General features: G+C 39.6%; 1 protein-coding gene across 3 annotated transcripts in view; it reads right to left on the bottom strand.

Moving 5' to 3' along the window:
• The window catches only part of SLC44A3 (solute carrier family 44 member 3), a 98,751-nt gene that overhangs the window by 67,582 nt on the left and 13,393 nt on the right, over positions 1-17,776 (bottom strand). The gene's annotated exons all lie outside the window — the stretch shown is intronic.

A 17,776-nucleotide genomic window follows, 5' to 3' on the forward strand; every position in this document is an offset into this window, starting at 1 on the left:
CTCCCTTGGGTAGATTAAAAAAAAAAAAAAAGCTGATCTTTTTGGTGTCTCTTCCTGAAATGAAAAAATGCTCAGGGAAATCCATTCTAATGACTCTTTAAAAAAACTTTCTTCTAATGTTTATTTTTGAGAGGGAGAGAGGCAGAACGTGAGCAGGGGAAAGGCAGAGACAGAGGGAGACACAGAATCCCAAGCAGGCTCCAGGCTCCGAGCTGTCAGCACAGAGCCCATGTGGGGCTCCAACCCAAGAACCATGAGATCATGACCCGAGCTGAAGTTGGACACTTAACTGACTGAGGTACCCAATGGTGGAAATAATCTCAACGCAAGAAGCACCAAATTATCAGACACACTGCTAAAAAGCAAGCATTTTTTGAAATTTGTGAAGATGAAACAAGGGAAAACCCAAATACAAATAATATTATATTATCATGAAGAAAAAAAAAGGCTTCTTGGGGCACCTGGGTGGCTTAGTCGGTTAAGCGTCCGACTTCGGCTCAGGTCATGATCTCAGGGTCCGTGAGTTTGAGTCTTGCGTCGGGCTCTGTGCTGACAGCTCAGAGCCTGGAGCCTGCTTCAGATTCTTTGTCTCCCTCTCTCTCTGCCCCACCCCAGCTCATTCTCTGTCTCTCAAAATAAAGACATAAAAATAAAAATTAAAGAAAAAATGGCTTCTGAACTTTCAATGAACACAACATAGAACATATGAAAGAATCTTTCTCAGGAAGTCACAACATTACAGGGATAGTTCCTGACTCCCTGAATGGTGATTCAAGAGAAGAGTAAAACAACTAAGCAGTTTTTCCCTAGTTGAAAAATTTGAAGGTGTAATACAGTCACATGGCTCAAAGTCCAAAAGGTATAACAGAACAAATAAATTGTGAGAAATGCCTGTCTTTTCTGAGGAAAAATATACTTCACGGGCAACCACTGTTTTGCTTTATCTAGTATATCGTTTTAATTTTTTTCTCTTTCTTTAAAGTGAACTCTACGTCAATGTGGGGCTCATACTCAAAACCCCAAGATCAAGAGTTGTGTGCTCTGCTGACAGAGCCAGCCAGGTGCCCCTCTATATATGATTCTAGAGACTTTTTAAAACATATGGGAATGAAACAGGAAATTTAAATGGAAGTTTGCAGCTGAAGCTCAAAGATAATAAAAATTATACTCCAAAATGAAATGCTAAACTCCACTATGCTGGGCTTGCCAAAAACACTGTTTAGAAAACCCGGTGGCTTGTCCTTACCGCCCCATGTTCCACAGAGAGTATAAAAGGGTTGAGAGTTGGAGATTAGAAGAACATTTTAGAAAATAAACTTCTAATTTTGGAATAATTTTCAAGATACAGAAAACTTGCAAAGACACTACAGAGAGTTCCTGTGTATACCTCATCCGCCTTCCCCTAACATCTTATATAACCACAGTACCTTTGTGAAAATTCAGAAATTAGTATCGGTACTATACTATTAACTAAACTACAGTCTTTATTTGGATTTTGCCATTTTCCATTAATGTCCTTTATTTTCTCTTCCAGTATCCAACCAGGACACCACGTTGCATTTAGTGGTCATATCTCCATTGGTCTATGACAGTTTCTTAGTTCCTCTTTGTTTCCCATGACCTTGACATATTTGAAAATTCATGGCCTGGTATTTGGCAAATTGTCCTTCAAACTGTAGGATGTCCCTCGTGTTTTCTCTTAATTGGACAGCTGTTTTGGGTTTTGGGGAAGAACACCACAGAGGTGAACTGCATTTTCCATAGAACCACACTGGGGAACATGATAGCAATGTGACAACCTGGATCATGTGGTTAAAGTGGGTGGTATCTGCCAGCTTTCTCCACTGTCGCGTTACTATTCTATATTCTTTGGGAGTGAGTCACTAAGCCCAACCCACTCTCGAGGGGAGGGAAATTACACAGGAAGTATCTACAGATATTATTTGTGATTCTTCTGTAAAGATTTATCCCCCTGTGCCCTCCCCACATTTATTTATTCAATCATTTATGAGCATGGACTCATGGATATTTACTTTGCTCTTTAGGTTATAAACTAGTATCATTATTAGTTCTATTGCTCAAAATATTCCAGCTTTGGCCACTAAAAAGTCTTTTATGTTGGCCCCTGGGTAATGTTGACAAGGCCCCACCATTTTTTGGTTCCTTGAGAACATTCTCACTTTCTGGCTCTGCAGAATTATGCCAAACTGTTTTCCTTCTCCAAGCCCTAAAATCAGCCATTTCTTGGAAATAATTTCCTTATCTAAGCCCTAAAATCAGTCAATACCTTGGAAAATGGTATTTAGAAACCAATATCTGTATAGTGGATATGCCCATTGCTACTGGCTGGTCACAGATCCTAGGGCCTCTTATAATCAGTCCTAGTAGGTATTGTCAGAATTGCTAACTAGTACTCCTGTGACAGACAAACTTACCAGTTAGAGCATGGTGCTTATGCATGGTTTTTGTTTTTTGTTTTTGTCTTTAGCTCACAGTATTTAGTCACAAAGCTATCTTCCAAAATACTTAAGTCAGGTGCCTTTCTCTCTTTCCCCTTCAGTGAGATTATGTCATATATTCATATTAAATTAAACTCATATGTCATGGTCTACATTCTACCGTGAGACCTCTTGATATTTTGGGTGACTTATTATTTTATTTGGATACAGTAAAGTTGATTCTCTACAGGCATTGAATCATGTAAAAGAGATATTCTAAAGACTTTTGTTTTTGTTTTTTGAAAGAGAAAATTTTCATGTGAATCCATTCATACATTCAAGGGCAAGAAGGTGAGAGATATCATTCCCAAGTCAGATGAGAAGGGTTTCCTGGAAAACTCAGAGGGCTTAGACAATGCCATGGGTTAAGGTCTGAGCTCTGGGATGTGGAGGCTAGTGTCCTTGGGGTCCAAGACAGCTACATAGAAAATTGTGGGCCCTCAGCAGAAAGAAGCTGGAAGCGTGTGCCTAATGTCGCAGGACCAGGGAAGACTTAGCAAGTAACCAACCAGAGCAGAGATGTATTTGACCATGTGAACAGCACTGCAGCTGAGAGAGCCCCAGTAATGGGAAGTCTCCAAAGAACTCAAAAAGCATCTATGGGAGAAAGCTGGCTGGAACATCCCCCAAACCCAGAAAACTGGTACTAGTATCCATCAAATAAGAACATTCACGTTCTCTCTTATTCCTCTTCACTTTTGCTGAGCCAGCTCTACGAGTCAGAAGCCTGTCTCTGGCAGAGAAAGAGATGAGGAGGAGGAGAGACAGAAGCAGAGGACTGCAGCCCCTTATCTGACCAAAGCCTTCCCATCTGCTCCTGGCTCAAGCTGGGGGAGGGAAACGTTTCAACTGTCAGCCAAGTCTAAAGTCTATCATACTGGGCTGAACACTTTAATTACTGAATGGAAAGTATCTATTACAACTTAAAGTGACTAAGTAATTATTACTCTTAGGAACTGTATTTTCATTCAGGGACAGAGAAAAACTAGCCCCACTGAATAAATTTAAAGAGACAGAAAGAAAGTATACAACTCCACCAAAAGAAAAGTAAACTGCCAAGAAATCAATTTAACCAAGGAGGTGAAAGACCTAATCTCTGAAATCTATAAACCACTGATGAAACAAATTGAAGACAATTGAAGAATTATTAACTGTTAACATGTCCATACTACTCAAAGCAATCTGTAGATAGCTATAGCTTCAGTGCAATCCCTATCAAAATACCAAAAGCATTTTTCGCAGAACTAGAGCAAATAATCTTAAAGTTTGTATGGAACCACAAAAGACCCTGAATATCCAAAGTTATCTTGAGAAAGAAGAACAAAGCTAGAGGTATCACAATCCTAGATTTCAAGTTATATTACAAAGCTGTAGTAATTCAAACAGTATGGTATTGGCACAAACTCAGATCCATAGATCAACAGAACAGAGAGCCAAGAAATAAACCCACACTTTTAAGCAATCTAGGTCAAAGGATAGAAGAATATACAACAGGGAAAAGACAGTCTCTTCAGTAAATGGTGCTGGGAAAACTGAACAGCAATGTGCAAAAGAATGAAACTGGACCACTTTTTACCACCACAAAACTAAACTCGAAATGCAGTGAAGATCTAAATTTAAGACATGAAACCATAAAACTATTGGAAAAAACCATAAGTAGTAATTTCTTTGACATTGGCCTTAGCATATTTTTCTAGATAGGTCTCCTCAAGGAAGGAAAACAAAAGCAAACATCAACTATTGGAACTACATCAAAATAAAAAGCTTTTGTACAGTGAAGGAAACCATCAATGAAACAAAACTGCAACCTACTGAATAGGAAAAGATATATGCAAATGATATATCTGATAGGGGGCTAATATCCAAAGTATTATGTAAAGAACTTCTACAACACAACACCAAAAAACCAAATAATCCAATTAAAACATAAGATCTGAATAAACATTTTTCCAAAGAAGACATACAGATGGCCCATAGACCCATGAAAAGATGCTCAACACCACTGATCATCAGGGAAATGCAAACCAAAACCAGAATGAGATATTACCTCACCCGTTTCAGACTCGCTAGAATCAAAAAGACAAGAAATAACAAGTGTTGGCAAGGATGTGAAGAAAAAGGAAGCTGTATGCACTGTTGGTGGGAATAAAAATTGATGTAGCTACTGTGGAAAACAGTACAGCTGGTCCTCAAAAAATTAAAAATAGAATTAGCATATGATCTCCTAACTCCACTACTGGGTGTTTATGTCCCAAAACACAAAAGCTCTATTTCAAAAAGATATATAAACCTGTTTTATTTATTTATTTATTATTTATTATTATTTACAATAGCCAAGATATGGAAGAAGCCCAAGTGTCCATCAATACACGAATGGATAAAGAAGAGATGGTCCATATATATAACAGAATATCATTCAGCCATAAAAAAGAATGAGATCTTGTCATTTGCGGCAGCATAGATGGACTTGGAGGTTATCATGCTAAGTGAAATAAGTCAGAGAAAGACAAATGCCATATGCTTTCATTTATATGTGGAATCTAAAAACAAAAAAAATTAACAAATAAACAAAATAAACCAGGCTCATAAATGCAGAGAACAAAGTGATGGTTGTCAGACGGGAGGTAGGAAGGAGGATGGTGAAATAGATAAAATGGGATTAACAACATCCAGCAATAGAACAGTAAGTCACAGAGCAAAGTACAGCATAGTGAATACAGTCAATAATATTGTAATACTGTTTGGTGACAAATGGTGACTACACTTACCACAGTGAGCACTGAGTACTGTACAAAATCAATATGTTGCACACCAGAAACTAACATATGTTATACTTCAATAATAAAAAAAAACAGAAAAACAAAATTGCTTTATGACTACTTCCTACGGGTATGATTGCTTGATGTTAAGTTAGATAAGCAAATATGTACATATATATACACTTACATGTATATAAACATAAATTATGCTTAGTATACAGCATACTGCTCTATAGTCTGCTTTCTTTTTTTAAAATTAATTTATTTTGAAAGAGAGAGAGCACACACACGTGACTTGGGAAGAGGCAGCGGGAGAGAGAAGCAGAATCCCGAGCAGGCTCTGTGCTGTCAACACGGAGCCTTACTCGGGTTTGATCCCACAACCATGAGACCATGAGATCACGACCTGAGACAAAATCAAGAGTCAAACACTTAACCGACTGAGCCACCGAGGTGCCTCTGTCATCTGCTTTCTTCTTTAAAACATCCTGCAGCTCTGTTGATACCTGTATATAAGGGATTCCCTCTACTTTTCCTGAAATAACATTTACATAGGGTGAACTATACAGATCTTAAATGTACAGTCAGGGACCTCTGATAAATACAGATGTTCACGTAACCATCACCCCTTTCAAGATGTAGAACATTTCTATCGTCCCAGACAGTCCTTTCAAGCCTTCTTCCAATCAACCTCCAACCCTTAAAGGCAATATTAACTTGACTTAGAGAACTATAAACTACTTTTGATTCTTGTATGTTCTCCTATAAGTGGAGTCATCCAGTATGGATTCTTTTGTGTCCAGCTTCCTCCACTTAGCTGTGATGTGTATTATTGGTTCATTCCTTTTAACTGCACGCCCTTCTCTTGGCCAGTCTGCAGGGCCATGTTTTGGGTGCTGCTGGTACGTTGGGGCACATGTTGTCTGTCTTTTTTTTAATGTAAGTATCAGGGATCCTGGAGGCCAAATTCTGCAAAAATTGGTGGGCATGGACATTTAAGATCTGTTAGAGCGCTTGCCACCTAACTTAATGACTCTTAATGCATTAGGATGGTTGGTCCTGGAACAGGTTAAATTAACACTAGGTCACCTGCCAACCTCAAGAAAATTTCCGTGCAATGAGGCACACTGAAACACTATCCCCAACACAGCAGCAGGTCCCTCTTTGGTATTAGTTGGGTTGTTGGGAAACCCAAAGGCCTAACTAAAAGCGATGAGATCCTTTGCATCGAGAGAGCCGAGCATGCCATCTTTCTGTGCACCTGCTTATTTTGTGTCTAAGAACTATGCTCCTGGAAGTTGCAGGTATCTAGCAAATTAAAAAAAAAAAAAAAGTTTTACCAAGAACAATGTGTGATTACAATAGTCATTATGGTGAACTTTCCAATTAGACAAGAAGTCTAAGAAGTACACTCAAAAGCAAGAGTTCCCGAATTAAACAGAAAGGGATCCCTGTTTTAGCTGGTAGGCAGAAGCCTCCAAAAGGTCTCACAATTCCAAAATAGCTTCACTGAAAGATTCATTACAAAAAGCTAATGAAAAGGGAGAAAAGGTACCTAACACGAGACTGTAAGACTGCGGTAACTCTTGCTGCTCCCCTCTGCACTTTGAGTCCTCACCCCAGTAAGCCTTGCGCTGAACTGCCTCTCCATTCTTAAGAGACTATTACACAGTGACCTTTTGAAAGAAGACCATTCCAAGCTACGGACAATTCTCTACTGGTATCTCTCACTCCTTGGTTAAAGGTCACCCAACTAACGACCAAGGTGTTTCTTAAACCCCAGGAGGATCCTCAGCAGTTCTATAAATAGATTACCTCCTGAGGCGCCTGGGTGGCTCAGTTGGTTAAGCAGTTTGTGGGTTTGAGCTCTGTGTGCTGCCAGCTCAGAGCCTGGAGCCTGCTTCAGATTCTGTGTCTCCTTCTCTCTGCCCCTTCCCCGCTAGTGCTGTCTCTCTATCAAAAATAAATAACCATTAAAAAAACAGACTGCCTCCTAAATCCAGTACAGAGGGGAATAAGAATTCACCCTGTCCCTTCCTGTCCACATGCAGACTTATGGGTTATTGATCCTTTTTGTCCTGGGAATAACTATTTCCTGCTTGCTTGTCTCCTTTTGTGTCTTAAGAACATAGCCTGGCTTTCTTTCTTTCTGCCTGGGACATGCAGATTGTTGGTTCTTTCTTGGGCTATCTTTGTGAGTGACTTTAGATCTTGTGAAGAAGCTATCTTTTACATAACCGTCTTTGAGGATGCCTCTTGGGTCCAGGAGGTCAAAACTGCCCAAAATATTCACTGTTTGACCTGGCTGGAACTTGACAAGATATTTGAATGGAGTTAATAATTCCAGAATCAGAAATCTAGTCAAATTGGAAATTGATATTCAGAGCCTGAGAGGAGTTTGGGGGGGAGGTCTTCTCCCTCCAAGCTAAATGTACCCAGAGCAAAAGAAGATATTCCTACAGGTGGTGGGTATGTATTTATACACACTTTGATATTAGGTGACAACCCAATTCTCTGAGGAGTTAAAAACAGCAGTCCTGGTTTTACAAAGCTGTCTTCACAGGACCAGAGGGGTGGCTCCAGAAGCAATTCAAAAGAACACCAGTCCTTTCTATGTATTCCCAAGCCTCCCTATTTATCTCAAATGGCTGGTAAGTGTAAAATTTGTGGCTTTAAGGGGACCAACGTCATTTGGAAGCAGGGGAGTTGCCTGTTTTTCCTGTGCCTTTAAACTGTCCCTGTTCAGTGTTCTGTCTGGTGTTCTGGGCTTTTCCAGCCCATCTCTTTGAAGTGCAAATTTCAGGGAGGTATTCTTATCATGAAAAAACAAAAAGGGGAAAGGTCATTTGGCACCTGACTTGCCAAAGACAAAAAACACATCTTCAGTGTCTTCTCCACAAATATTTTTTAAAAAGCTTTAGTGATCTCAACAGTTCAACTTAATTTATTCCATCTACAGGGAAAAAAAAACTCAGATCCAAATTTTATAACTGGTCAATTTCATACCTACATCATGGTATGTAATTTTAAAATAGACACTGTAAGTTTTCTCTGCCTCTGAATGTTCTTGTGTGTCAAATGAAAGAGGACTTCAACTACCTTGTTTTTGCCGTCAGTTTGTATTTTCTAAACGATAAAGTTCTTTACAATTTCTCTCTTAACTCAGGCAAATGACCTGGTGGGGAAGGCATCCCAGGATGGGACCGAAACTGTCCCTCAAACAGTAAGGACTGTCCTGCAAGACCCCACAGAACTGACCTCAAGACAATGATGAGCTTGACCCTCACTGCCCACCTGCACCTACCCGTCGAACTTTGTCCCACATTTTCTTTATATAAAATCTGGGAGGATTCCCAGCACTTTGAGACAGTCTCTGAGACACCAGTCAGCTGTCGTCCTGATACGGGGCCTCTCTGAAATAAAATGTTTTCTTGTTTCCCCACCACTCAACTCTCTGCCTTAGGATTTTGTTAGTGGTGAGTGACCCAAGCTGGTCTGCTGGGGGCCCGGAGCCAGGTGCTATGTGCCCCTGCACACCGTCTACATATATATATATGTATGTACGCTGTAGTTACGTGATATTTTCTACCTTCTGATGTTGCTGCTGAAATTAATCTGTAAAAGAGCTCTATTTAGATGATTTGAAGGCAAGTGCTCGTAAGATTTGGCCATTCTAAAACTCTTAGAAACTTGAAACCCAGGGGGGGCCTCGGTTGCTCAGTTGGCTGAGTGTAACTCAGCTCAGTCGCAGGTCATGAATTTGAGCCCCATGCTGGACTCTTTGCTGTCAGCATGGAGCCTGCTTTGGATGCTCTGTTCCCCTCTGTCTTTGTCCCTCCTGTGCTCAAGCACACGCACGCTTGCTCTCTCTCAAAAATAAACAAACATTAAAAAAAAAAGAAACCAGAAACCCAAATGTTTTTCAAGTTCACATGATCTGGAAGAATATTTGATATGAAAGCTAATTGATATTTTATGGTTTAATTAAACAGACATGTCTTTAGGGTTGTCAAGATTAAATAAAAGACTTTCTTTTAATGTTTATTTTTGAGAGAAAGAAACATAGAGTGGGAGTGGGGGAGGGGCAGAGAGAGAGGGAGACACAGAATCTGAAGGAGACTCTAGGCTCTGAGCTGTCAGCAAGGACTCACGAACTGCGAGACCATGACCAGAGCAGAAGTCAGATGCCTAGCTGACTGTGCCACCCAGGTGCCCCAAATATAAAACTTTTATTCTCAGTTTACTAGCCAAATACATTCATGTTAGTGCTTGTAAGATCTGTGAAACGAAAAAAAAAAAGATAGCTTAGGATAATGGGTGACTTTATCTAATGTTTAATGAAGTTTTTGTAGGTATGCTAACATGATTATTAAGGACAAATACACTAAATAGATGTAAGGAAGATACAAGTTTATAAAAGAACTTTTTAGCAATATTTATGTCTACTTAAATAGTTTCCTCATTTTTTTTTTTTTTGGTAAACCTTAAAGTTTTGCTGAACTATGTTAAGTGAGGAGTTAAAGTTAAATGAGGAGTAAATTCATTAAATACCTACATCATTTCCAAGTAAGACAAAATACTGAAACATTAATTGTCAAGCATAGGTTTATCTACTTTTGGTTTCTTTATTACAGAGAAATTAAAAGATATTTGGATATGTTAATGCTATACTTTAAAATACTTCAAAAGGTATATGCTTCTAGAAATTTTGAAATATAGTCATAAATTTGCAAATTTAAGGAATGCTGGTGGGGCACGTAGGTGGCTCCACAGGTTAGATGTGTCTGCCTCCTGGCTTCCGCTCAGGTCACGCTGTCATGTTCTGAGAGCTCTGGGCCCAAGGGACGCCTGCCTGGGACTCGCTCTCCCCCTGGCCTTCCCCTGCGCACACACGTGCTCTTGAAAAAAAAAAAGAATGCTGATATGACAGCTGATACGCTGACATGAACATCTCCATATCCAAAGAAAGTAGAATGTGTTTTCAGTGGGGAAAAAAAAGGCGTGAGAAATGGAGATGCATTTTTGTTATGAGGGAAAAAAAATAATTTGGTTCTAAAAGAAATTGTTTAAAGAGGAAAAACATAGGACAAAATCAGAATGTAGAAAAGTTGTAGAACATTTGTGGAAAAGGAGTCTCTGAAAAGAATTTTAATGTGTAGTCAAGCTGGTTAAGATTAAAATGAATTCATTTTAAGAAATAAGTTTTAATATCAGGTAAGCTGGTACAAATTCAGAATTTGGTTTTCTCTCTGGTAAAAAGGCAACATTTTCTTGGATTTTTGGTCTCTTTTGATAAAACTGTGAAAATGTTTTTACATTTTAAGTATTAAATTTCATAATGACCTAGGATCCTATTTAGGCAAAGTCCTTTAAAACCTTTTTTTTTTTTTTTTTTGATACTTTTGACAAGCTTCCCAAAATCAAATGGTAAGTGAAGTCTTTGACCTGGAATAGTCCAAGTTTGTTAAACTGATTAGGTTTATTTGATATGTAAATTACAGGGGATGCCTTGTCAAATAATACTAAGCTTCCATCCTCTATATTGTAAGATCATGTCACTTGTGGATAAAGTCCATTCTGCTAAAGTCCACAGAGGGATAAATGTCCTGGTCACATGGCAACGGTCTGCTCTAAAACTGGAGAAACTAAGATGGGTAATCAGTAGCCATGTATGACACAGTCGTTTAAGTGTTAGTTAAGAGTTAAGTGCTGTGGCCCAACAGGGTTTAAGTGTTAGTTAAGAGTTAAGTGCTGTGGCCCAACAGGGCCGACTGGTGCTTCCCACAAACCCCATTTTTTAATTTTTGCATTCCTTTACCCGCCATGGTGTGTTTAAGATGAATTATAATTAAACCTTGCTGGGGAGACTTCTATAAGATTGTGAAAGCCATTAACCATCAATGTCTAACCTGTCAGGTCTATAGGTCTGGAAAAATTACTTTTGTTCAGAGGCCTCAAACGTCCTTCCTCTTTGGACATGTCCAGCCGGACATCATTCAGCTGCTCCTAACATGGGTTATCAATATGTTCTTGTCACTATAGGTGTGTTTTCTGGATGGGCTGAAGGTTTTTCCTGCTTCCAGGCTGATGTCGCCAAACAAAAGCAAAAAAATTGTCAGAAAGTATGTTTTCCACATGGGATATATCTTCCCCATCCCCCGTGATCAAAGCACACACTGCACGGAGCAAATCATACAAACCTTAACAAGACCTCGCATATGTTGTGGAATTCTATCGGTACGTAATTTTCTGCTGATCCTGTCCCGTGCTAGTATGATAAGCTACTGAAAGTTTTTTAATTTTTTTTTACATATTTATTTATTTTTGAGAGAGAGAGAGACAGAGCGTGAGCGAGGAGGGGCAGAGAGAAGGAAATGCAGAATCTGAAGCAGGCTCCAGGCTCTGAGCAAGCGTTCAGCACAGAGCCTGATAAGGGGCTCCACCCATGAACCATGAGATCATGACCTGAGCCAAAGTCAGACACTTAACCAACTGAGCCACCCAGGCACCCCAGAAAGTCTTTTAAGTGTTATGCTAAAGCACCCCATCAACAGGTTAAAGATCCTTTCCCTTACCCCAAGTTCAAAGGATCCTATTGGTCACAGTCTAGAATCTGGTGACTGAGTATTGTTGAAACATTTCTGAAAAACAGCTCTTGAGCCTGAGGGAAGGGACCTTACCAAGTGCTCCTGAACACAAACACGGCTGTAAAACCAAAAGACACTGAGGCTTGGAAACACCTCTCACCAGCTAGAGAAGGATCCACCTGACCCTGTCCTGCGCCCACACTGGATACGTCTACATCAATCTAGTCAGACTTAGACTTCATACTTTAACTGAAGTATGAAGTATCTTCCTTTTCTGGAAAGACAGCGCCCTCCTCTGTATCTCCCAGGCTGTTACAAGGAGGGGGGGTAACCTCTTAGTTCAAGCTAGGAGAAAAATCTAATAGTGCCCCTAACATTTCACAAGCAAAATAAGACATCTAATTGGTTAACTTACCCTAATTTACATTGCTGAGGACCTACCAAGAAGGGTTTCATGATTCAGGATTTACTTATGGCAGGTTGCTATTTCCCTGGTTAGGGGTAAATGTAAAGGGGGCTATGATTAAAAACTTGCCCTTAATTGTTAAAATTATTGCAAAATCTGCTGCTAAAACAATAGCAGCCCAGCAAAGATCCTCTAGCCAAAGTTGTCCTTGATACCAGAACAATTCTTGATTATTTTTTAGCTGAGCAAGGAGGCATCTGTGCTGCAGATCAACACCACCTGCTGTGCTTGGATTAGCACTTCTGGGGAAATGGACATTCAATTACACAAAATCACAGAACAAGTCACTTGGCTCGAAAAGGTGACTCCTTCCATGGGGTCTTGGGAACTATGCCTCTAAAGTGCACTCCAAATATTGGGAATTATCCTGTTTATAGGGATCATAATAATCTCCCTGGAGCACTGTATTCTCTCAAAAGCTTTACATGCATGATCACAGCAGCTCACCACCAAGCAAATAATCTCCCTAAGACTAGAATGTCTACAGAATAAAGAAACTGACCCACTTAAAGAATGTACACCTAAAGCCATGACTTGTGAATATCACAGAGGTTAAGCAAAAATGTCATGACCTGTGGATACAACACAAAGGAACAACAAAAACTGCAAGAACTTCAGAGCAGTAGCTAAATTTTGATCCTATCTCTGTTACTCAGAGAATCTGATCAAAATGGAGTAACTGTTAAAAAAAAAAAAGAAAGAAAATGACAGGGCATCTGGGTGACTCAGTCAATTGAGTGTCCAACTTTGGCTCAGGGCATGATCTCGTGGGTTTGTGAGTTCTGGCCCTGTTTCAGGCTCTGTGCTGACAGCTCAGAGCCTGTAGCCTGTCAGATTCTGTCTCTCTCCCTCTGCTCCTCCCCTGCTTGTGTTCTGTCTCTGTCTCTCTCTCTCTCTCTCTCTCTCTCTCTCAAAAGTAAATAAACATTAAAAAAATTAAAGAAAAAAAGAAGAAAACTACAAGGCACCTGGGTGGCTCAGTCCATTGAGCGTCCAACTTTGGCTCAGGTCCTGATCTCACAGTTTGTGAGTTCGAGCCCCACATTGGCTCTGTGCTGACAGCTCAGACAGAGCCTGGGGCCTGCTCTGGATTCTGTGTGTGTCTCTCTCTCCTTGCACCTCCCCTGCATGCTCACTTGCGCTCACTCGTACACGCGCGCTCTCTGTCTCTGTCTCTCTCAAAAACAAACATTCAACAAACAAAAAAGGAAAGAAAACTACAGGCCCCAATGGTGTCACTTAGACCAAGTTCCCAAACCTGGGGCTTAATACCTAATCTAGCTGCACTTTCAACCCCCCAAAGTAGTCTTAACCAGTCAGCCAGGAATTTTTCAATTAGCACCATATGGATGAGGTAATCTGCATAAAACCCCTTCCTTTTCCTCGTAAGGGAAAACCACCTTGCCTGGAACAATCCTTTCCTTTTGCTAATAACTTTCTTACCTCACCTCCTTCCTATAAAACCCATTTTGTGCAGCGTCTCAGAGCTCCCCTCTACCTGCTGGTGCACACTGCCTGATTCATGAATCCTTTAATAAAGCCAATTAGAGCTTCAAATGGATTCAGCTGAACTTTGTTTTTTAACACCACATTGTCTCAATCACTGTAACCTCATAGTAACTCCTGAAATCAGTGGGCACAAGTCCTCTAACTTTGTTCTTCAAGAATTTTTTGTGTGACTCTAGGTCTTCAGCTTTTCTGCATTTTTTTGTATGAACTTTCCAATTTCTACAAAAATTATGTTGGGGGCACGACATTGAATCTGCAAGACAATTTGGGGAGAAACGACATTCTAATAATATTAAAACTTCCAACTCATGAATAAGGTCTATCTTGCCACTTATTTTGGAATTCTTTAATTTCAGCAAGGTCTTAATGCTTTCAGTTCAGATATTCCATGTCTTTCGTTAAATTTATTCCTACTTATTCTATGTTTTTTTTAAATTTTTTAACATGTATTCATTTTTGAGAGTGAGAGACAGAGCATGAGTGGGGGAGGGGCACAGAGCATGGGAGACAGAATCTGAAGCAGGCTCCAGGTTCTGAGCTGTCAGCACAGAGCCCGAAGTGGGGCTTAAACTCATAGATCGTGAGATCATGACTTGAGCTAAAGTCAGACACTTAAGCAACTGAGCCACCCAGGTGCCCCATAGTTATTCTATATTCTTTTGATGCTGGTAAAGATCAACTTTAAAAATGATTTCCTAATTGTTGCAGATACATAGAAATGCACTTTGACCTTGTATATTGCAATTCTGTTAAGTTCATTTAGTAGTTACTTTGTAGACTCCTTTGGGTTTTCTATATAAACAATTAGATCATCTGTAAAAAAGATGGTTTCATTTCTTCCTTTTTCTTTTCCTTCCTCTTTTGCAATCCCTAGGACCTCCATTACAATGCTGAATGGAAGTGGTCAGAATGGATAACCTTGCTTTGTTCTCAGGGGGGCAAGATTTCAAGAGTGCACCATTAAGTATAATATTAATTGGAGATTTCTCACTGATGCTCTTTATCAGACTGAGAACACCCTCAGCTATTCCTAGCTTGCTAAATACTGGTACATCAAATGCAATGCTGCACTGTATTTAAGCAGCCCACTCAAGCCACGTAGACTGTTGGCACTCTTCTGCTCTTACAAACACTGCAGTGAATACATCTGTACAGATGTCATTTCACACTCTACACGTACACCCACAGATTAAATTTCTACAAGTACAAATGCTTGACTTAAAGGCATCTACATTCATCACTGATGACTATGGATGAATTGCCCTCCTCAGGTCCCTGCCTCAACAATGTACGAAAGTATTTACTTCCCTACACCTTTGGGGTACCGTGCACCATCCGATTTTTAGATGTTGTCACTTAAATATTGGGAGTGTGAAAACATTAGCATTTCCCCTATCATGAGGGAGGTCCAGCCTCTTTTAATATGTTTAAACAATGCTATGTTTTTTTCTTTGAATCATCTATTCACATTTTTTATCTCATTTTTATACTGAGATATTGGTCTTCTACAAGTTGGATTAAGATCTTTTATAAATTAGAGAAACTAATATTTTTATAGGAATTGCAACTTATTTGCCTGTGACCTTTGCTTCTAGTGTTTTCTCAGGCAGAGACGTTCGTTTTAACCATTTTTTAATTTTATGTCTTCTGAGTGTTAAGTCGCAGATAGAAGGCTCTCTTACTTTCAGGTTATAAAAAAATTCTCTGAAGGCTTCTAATACTCTCTAGGTTCACTCTATACACTAAAATCTTTATCCCACTAGGAATGTATTCATATAAGGCATGAGGTATGGGTCCAGCTCTTCCCCTGGACCTCTCCAGTTGTCCCAACACCACTTGCTCACCATGTCATTTAGTCACTGATTTGTGTTGTAGGATAGCAAACAGTAAAAAATTGAAAGTCATTAACTTGCTATTTTGGCTTCTGTAAATTGCTTTGCAAATGTATCTCTCTGTTCACTGTTCTAACTACGTGGTGACCGCTATGAGGCTCTCTGTTGGAATTATCATAAGGTGCTAACCTCGCCTATAAATTTGCCTGCTTTCTAAACAGACAACTTAGACCGTGAATTGCGCTCCCCTCCCCCCATCTGAAGCTGACCAGACAAAGCGCACGTGTGGGAAGTCACGTCGTCACTATCTCACAGAACCTGGAGTGCCTGACTGTAATTGGTTGTTTCAAGACCCTCTTAAGACAAAGAACTTTAAAACTGATAGGGTTCCGCCAGAACTACTGTCTGTTTGTAAAAATGTGACTGGGTGTCCTGAAATGCTGTAAACTTTAATTGGTTAACTAGATGATGATGTTTGATGCCTTGCTAAATAAAGTCAATATAAGCTCACTGCTACCTTTGTTCAGGGCCATTCTCTGCTCCTTAACACCAGGGAGACCAGGTTTGGCCCGGCTGTAAATAAAATCTTGCCTAGCTTCTATTCTGCATTTGGTAGTCTTTATCATCACCCAGTTACAATTTGTCACTTTTATCATGTACTAAACTCCTGTAAGCATTTGGTCTATTCCTGGATTACCTAGTACCTTCCATTGATCTGTCTACACATGAACTAGTGCTGTCACCAGCTAGACCGAAAGACGGGCCTTTATTGCTCATCTGCTCATACCTGTGACCTTTGTCCTACATTTTGCCTTAAATCTTTCTTTCCAGCCTTTCTCTTAATTCAGACAAAAGACTCAAAGGGCATAGCAACTGTGGCGGAAACAGAAACTACCCCTCAAGCAATAATGACTGTCCTGAGGAAGATGCCAGCTGGCCCAGACCACCCAGGCAAGTTTGAGCTTAACCCACCTCACACCTGCGACGAAGTCCACGGAGTGACCACGAGCATGAGAGACAGTTACCTTTACCTCATTATGATACTAAAATATCCACCCAAAGAGAAGTACAAGTCTCATTTACATAACATACAGTGTATGTACAGACACGTTTCCTCAAGGCACAAGTGTGACTCTGCCTGACTCTACATTAGGTGACAAGGCTTCCCCTTCTAAATATTCATCTTAACTGTAAATTAAAGGAACCCATTCACCCCTGCTGGGGAAGTCACAGCTTTCTAAGTTATTCCCCATAATCTCCTTATCTGTGGCAAAGAAAGTTTCCTTTGTGTGATGACTTACCTGGTGGAGTTTCAACCTGTGACTCACCAAGGAGCAAACTCATTAGTTCAGATTCAGTGTCATAGTATTTTAATTATTAAATTTGATAATAAAATAGTTTTTAAAAACGGAAAGGGCTCATCTCCATTGTTTTTCTTTTTCAGATTTTTTTTCTTTTTAAAAAAACTTTCCTTACCAATTTTAAAATCAACTTATCTAGTTACTGAATAAAAATCTGTTCTGTTTGCAATCAGGATACCTAGCGGGAAATGATATTTTTATAATGCTGAGTCATACTATCAACAACACTGTCTTTCCATGTAAGTACTCCTGGTACCTCAGGAACACATTAAAGTGTTCTTTTTAATAAATAAGAAAATCAATCCAATTTGCAACTATACCAAAACCAACTAGAAACCTAGGAATAAACTTAACCAACAAGATAAAAGATCTGTACTCTGAAAACTAGAGACTACTTATGAAAGAAATTGAAGAGGATATAAAAAAATGGAAAAACAGTCCATGCTCATGGATTGGGAGAACAAATATTATTAAAATGTCAACACTACCCAAAGTGACCTACACATTTAATGCAATCCCCATCAAAATACCATGGCATTTTTCACAGAGCTAGAACAATCCTAAAATTTGTATGGAACCACAAAAGAACCCAACAGCCAAAGTGATCCCCTCCAAAAAAACCAAAAAACCAGAGGCTCACATTTCCAGATGTCAAGCTATATTACAAAACTGTAGTCATCAAGACAGTATAATACCAGCACAAAAACAGACACATAGCTCAGTGAAACAGAATAGAAAACCCAGAAATGGACCCACAACTCTAT

The sequence above is a fragment of the Suricata suricatta genome, chromosome 8, assembly GCF_006229205.1.
Source record: "Suricata suricatta isolate VVHF042 chromosome 8, meerkat_22Aug2017_6uvM2_HiC, whole genome shotgun sequence".
Lineage (NCBI taxonomy): Eukaryota > Metazoa > Chordata > Mammalia > Carnivora > Herpestidae > Suricata > Suricata suricatta.